The sequence below is a fragment of the Cebidichthys violaceus genome, unplaced genomic scaffold (genome assembly GCF_023349555.1).
Source record: "Cebidichthys violaceus isolate CVI_PGR_0920_01 unplaced genomic scaffold, fCebVio1.0.p SCAF_369, whole genome shotgun sequence".
Taxonomy (NCBI): Eukaryota; Metazoa; Chordata; class Actinopteri; order Perciformes; family Stichaeidae; genus Cebidichthys; species Cebidichthys violaceus.
Genome location: NW_027176560.1, coordinates 19,268 through 25,000, shown reverse-complemented (window position 1 = coordinate 25,000; position 5,733 = coordinate 19,268).

The window sequence follows — 5,733 nt, the reverse complement described above, 5'->3', positions numbered from 1 at the left end:
CCAGCTTATATGTGTAAAAGTGTCCGTTTTTAGGGTCATAAGGCCGGATAAATCATTTACATTCAACCGCTTGGAGCTCACTTGCAGTCCAATGTCGCCATCCTGTGGACAAAGTGAGAGTTGCAGTTTGGAATTACACTTAGAAAAAAACCAGCAAACTGACCTCCAGGCCCTGTATTGTGGATGTGGAGGCCGCTTTGGAGGCTCCAGCTCGGCCTAGGGACATAGCCTGGCTCTGCCTAGCTCTCTGGTACTCGCTCAGAGGACCAGGACCACGTGAAATGCATTTCATCCAGCTTATATGTGTTAAAGTGTCCGTTTTTAGGGTCATAAGGCCGGATAAATCAGTTGCATTCAACCGCTTGGAGCTCACTTGCAGTCCAATGTCGCCATCCTGTGGACAAAGTGAGAGTTGCAGTTTGGAATTACACTTAGAAAAAAACCAGCAAACTGACCTCCAGGCCCTGTATTGTGGATGTGGAGGCCGCTTTGGAGGCTCTAGCTCGGCCTAGGGACATAGCCTGGCTCTGCCTAGCTCTCTGGTACTCGCTCAGAGGACCAGGACCACGTGAAATGTATTTCATCCAGCTTATATGTGTTAAAGTGTCCGTTTTTAAGGTCATAAGGCCGGATAAATCATTTACATTCAACCGCTTGGAGCTCACTTGCAGTCCAATGTCGCCATCCTGTGGACAAAGTGAGAGTTGCAGTTTGGAATTACACTTAGAAAAAAACCAGCAAACTGACCTCCAGGCCCTGTATTGTGGATGTGGAGGCCGCTTTGGAGGCTCTAGCTCGGCCTAGGGACATAGCCTGGCTCTGCCTAGCTCTCTGGTACTCGCTCAGAGGACCAGGACCACGTGAAATGTATTTCATCCAGCTTATATGTGTAAAAGTGTCCGTTTTTAGGGTCATAAGGCCGGATAAATCAGTTGCATTCAACCGCTTGGAGCTCACTTGCAGTCCAATGTCGCCATCCTGTGGACAAAGTGAGAGTTGCAGTTTGGAATTACACTTAGAAAAAAACCAGCAAACTGACCTCCAGGCCCTGTATTGTGGATGTGGAGGCCGCTTTGGAGGCTCTAGCTCGGCCTAGGGACATAGCCTGGCTCTGCCTAGCTCTCTGGTACTCGCTCAGAGGACCAGGACCACGTGAAATGTATTTCATCCAGCTTATATGTGTTAAAGTGTCCGTTTTTAAGGTCATAAGGCCGGATAAATCATTTACATTCAACCGCTTGGAGCTCACTTGCAGTCCAATGTCGCCATCCTGTGGACAAAGTGAGAGTTGCAGTTTGGAATTACACTTAGAAAAAAACCAGCAAACTGACCTCCAGGCCCTGTATTGTGGATGTGGAGGCCGCTTTGGAGGCTCTAGCTCGGCCTAGGGACATAGCCTGGCTCTGCCTAGCTCTCTGGTACTCGCTCAGAGGACCAGGACCACGTGAAATGTATTTCATCCAGCTTATATGTGTAAAAGTGTCCGTTTTTAGGGTCATAAGGCCGGATAAATCAGTTGCATTCAACCGCTTGGAGCTCACTTGCAGTCCAATGTCGCCATCCTGTGGACAAAGTGAGAGTTGCAGTTTGGAATTACACTTAGAAAAAAACCAGCAAACTGACCTCCAGGCCCTGTATTGTGGATGTGGAGGCCGCTTTGGAGGCTCTAGCTCGGCCTAGGGACATAGCCTGGCTCTGCCTAGCTCTCTGGTACTCGCTCAGAGGACCAGGACCACGTGAAATGTATTTCATCCAGCTTATATGTGTAAAAGTGTCCGTTTTTAGGGTCATAAGGCCGGATAAATCATTTACAGTCACCCGCTTGGAGCTCACTTGCAGTCCAATGTCGCCATCCTGTGGACAAAGTGAGAGTTGCAGTTTGGAATTACACTTAGAAAAAAACCAGCAAACTGACCTCCAGGCCCTGTATTGTGGTTGTGGAGGCCGCTTTGGAGGCTCTAGCTCGGCTAGTTGAAGGCTTTAGCGCTTCTCTCCCATCTACCAGGGGCACGAAACTAAATTACCAGGGGCATGAACGTCCTGAACGGTCGGAGTTTTGGTTTTAACCCAGGGGGGGTGCTTAAGTGTGGGGGCCCGGGACCGCCTGGAGACGGGGTTAGAAGGGTAGCTGCCGGAGGTGTCTCTGCGGGCTTTTGGTGAGGGGTGGCCGGGTGGGGGTGGGTCCGGTTGGGGGGGGGTGTTTTTGGAGGGCTATTTTTTATTTTTTCCCCGTTTTTGGTGGGAGCTTGAGTCAGAGGTGTTGGTGGGTGACTAGGGGGGTGCTGCGGAGGTCCTGTGGCCGGGAAAGGTGCCTTATTTCCGGGTGTGGATGAGTGGATGAGGCTGGTGCTGTGGGAGTGCTTTTCTCACACTTTCTCCCACTATTTCGGTCTGCTTTAAGCAGAGGTGATGCTGGGTGACCAGGGGGGTGCTGCGGAGGTCCTGTGGCCAGGAAAGGTGCCTGATTTCCGGGTGTGGATGAGTGGATGAGGCTGGTGCTGTGGGAGTGCTTTTCACACACTTTCTCCCACTATTTCGGTCTGCTTTAAGCAGAGGTGATGGAGGGTGACCAGGGGGATGCTGCGGAGGTCCTGTGGCCGGGATAGGTGCCTTATTTCCGGGTGTGGATGAGTGGATGAGGCTGGTGCTGTGGGAGTGCTTTTCTCACACTTTCTCCCACTATTTCGGTCTGCTTTAAGCAGAGGTGATGCTGGGTGACCAGGGGGGTGCTGCGGAGGTCCTGTGGCCGGGAAAGGTGCCTTATTTCCGGGTGTGGATGAGTGGATGAGGCTGGTGCTGTGGGAGTGCTTTTCACACACTTTCTCCCACTATTTCGGTCTGCTTTAAGCAGAGGTGATGCTGGGTGACCAGGGGGATGCTGCGGAGGTCCTGTGGCCGGGATAGGTGCCTGATTTCCGGGTGTGGATGAGTGGATGAGGCTGGTGCTGTGGGAGTGCTTTTCTCACACTTTCTCCCACTATTTCGGTCTGCTTTAAGCAGAGGTGATGCTGGGTGACCAGGGGGGTGCTGCGGAGGTCCTGTGGCCGGGAAAGGTGCCTGATTTCCGGGTGTGGATGAGTGGATGAGGCTGGTGCTGTGGGAGTGCTTTTCTCACACTTTCTCCCACTATTTCGGTCTGCTTTAAGCAGAGGTGATGCTGGGTGACCAGGGGGGTGCTGCGGAGGTCCTGTGGCCGGGAAAGGTGCCTGATTTCCGGGTGTGGATGAGTGGATGAGGCTGGTGCTGTGGGAGTGCTTTTCACACACTTTCTCCCACTATTTCGGTCTGCTTTAAGCAGAGGTGATGGAGGGTGACCAGGGGGATGCTGCGGAGGTCCTGTGGCCGGGATAGGTGCCTGATTTCCGGGTGTGGATGAGTGGATGAGGCTGGTGCTGTGTGAGTGCTTTTCACACACTTTCTCCCACTATTTCGGGTTGCTTTAAGCAGAGGTGATGCTGGGTGACCAGGGAGATGCTGCGGAGGTCCTGTGGCCGGGATAGGTGCCTTATTTCCGGGTGTGGATGAGATGAGAGTGGGGGTGCTTTCCACACCCGAATTTATCCTTTCTCCCCTTCTGTTTTTCGGACCCTTTTGTGTCAGTGTTGCTGGGTGCCAGGGGGATGCTGTGGAGGTGTTTTATCCGGAAAAAGTGCTTTTTTCCGGGCGTGAGCGAGATGTGTGTCTGGGTGCTCTTCAGCCCGGACTTTGCCTTTCTCACCCTTCTTTTTTCAGGCCCTTTTGTGGCAGTGTTGCTGGGTGCCAGGGGGATGCTCTGGAGGAGGCCCACCCGGAAAAAGTGCTGTTTTCCGGGTGTGGGTGAGATGAGAGTGGGGGTGCTTTCCACGCCCGAATTTACCCTTTCTCCTCTTCTGTTTTTCTAGCCCTTTTGTGTCAGTGTTGGGGGGAGCCCAGGGGATGCTCTGGAGGTGTTTTACCGGGGAAAAAGTGCTTTTTTCCGGGCGTGAGCGAGATGTGTGTCTGGGTGCTCTTCAGCCCGGACTTTGCCTTTCTCACCCTTCTTTTTTCAGGCCCTTTTGTGGCAGTGTTGCTGGGTGCCAGGGGGATGCTCTGGAGGAGGCCCACCCGGGAAAAGTGCTCTTTTTCCGGGTGTGGAGGAGATGAGAGTGGGGATGCTTTCCACGCCCGAATTTACCCTTTCCCACCCTCCGTTTTTCGGGTCCTTTTGTGGGAGTGTTGCTGGGTGCCAGGGGGTTGCTCTGGAGGAGGCCCACCCGGAAAAAGTGCTGTTTTCCGGGTGTGGGTGAGATGAGAGTGGGGGTGCTTTCCACGCCCGAATTTACCCTTTCTCACCATCCGTTTTTCGGGCCCTTTTGTGGGAGTGTTGGGGGGAGCCCAGGGGATGCTCTGGAGGTGAGTCACCCGGAAAAAGTGCTCGTTTTCCGGGTGTGGAAGGGATGAGAGTGGGGGTGCCTTCCACGCCCGAATTTACCCTTTCCCACCCTCCGTTTTTCGGGCCCTTTTGTGGGAGTGTTGCTGGGAGCCCAGGGGATGCTCTGGATGTGAGTCACCCGGAAAAAGTGCCATTTTCCGGGCGTGAGCGAGATGTGTGTCTGGGTGCTTTTCAGCCCAAACTTACCCTTTTTCACCCTCTTTTTTTCGGGTCCTTTTGTGGGAGTGTTGCTGGGTGCCAGGGGGTTGCTCTGGAGGAGGCCCACCCGGAAAAAGTGCTGTTTTCCGGGTGTGGGTGAGATGAGAGTGGGGGTGCTTTCCACGCCCGAATTTACCCTTTCTCACCATCCGTTTTTCGGGCCCTTTTGTGGGAGTGTTGGGGGGAGCCCAGGGGATGCTCTGGAGGTGAGTCACCCGGAAAAAGTGCTGTTTTCCGGGCGTGAGCGAGATGTGTGTCTGGGTGCTTTTCAGCCCGAACTTACCCTTTCCCACCCTCTTTTTTTCGGGTCATTTTGTGGGAGTGTTGGGGGGAGCCCAAGGGATGCTCTGGAAGAGGCCCACCCGGAAAAAGTGCTGTTTTCCGGGTGTGGGTGAGATGAGAGTGGGGGTGCTTTCCACGCCCGAATTTACCCTTTCTCACCATCCGTTTTTCGGGCCCTTTTGTGGGAGTGTTGGGGGGAGCCCAGGGGATGCTCTGGAGGTGAGTCACCCGGAAAAAGTGCTGTTTTCCGGGCGTGAGCGAGATGTGTGTCTGGGTGCTTTTCAGCCCGAACTTACCCTTTCCCACCCTCTTTTTTTCGGGTCATTTTGTGGGAGTGTTGGGGGGAGCCCAAGGGATGCTCTGGAAGAGGCCCACCCGGAAAAAGTGCTGTTTTCCGGGTGTGGGTGAGATGAGAGTGGGGGTGCTTTCCACGCCCGAATTTACCCTTTCTCACCATCCGTTTTTCGGGCCCTTTTGTGGGAGTGTTGGGGGGAGCCCAGGGGATGCTCTGGAGGTGAGTCACCCGGAAAAAGTGCTGTTTTCCGGGCGTGAGCGAGATGTGTGTCTGGGTGCTTTTCAGCCCGAACTTACCCTTTCCCACCCTCTTTTTTTCGGGTCATTTTGTGGGAGTGTTGGGGGGAGCCCAAGGGATGCTCTGGAAGAGGCCCACCCGGAAAAAGTGCTGTTTTCCGGGTGTGGGTGAGATGAGAGTGGGGGTGCTTTCCACGCCCGAATTTACCCTTTCTCACCATCCGTTTTTCGGGCCCTTTTGTGGGAGTGTTGGGGGGAGCCCAGGGGATGCTCTGGAGGTGAGTCACCCGGAAAAAGTGCTGTTTTCCGGG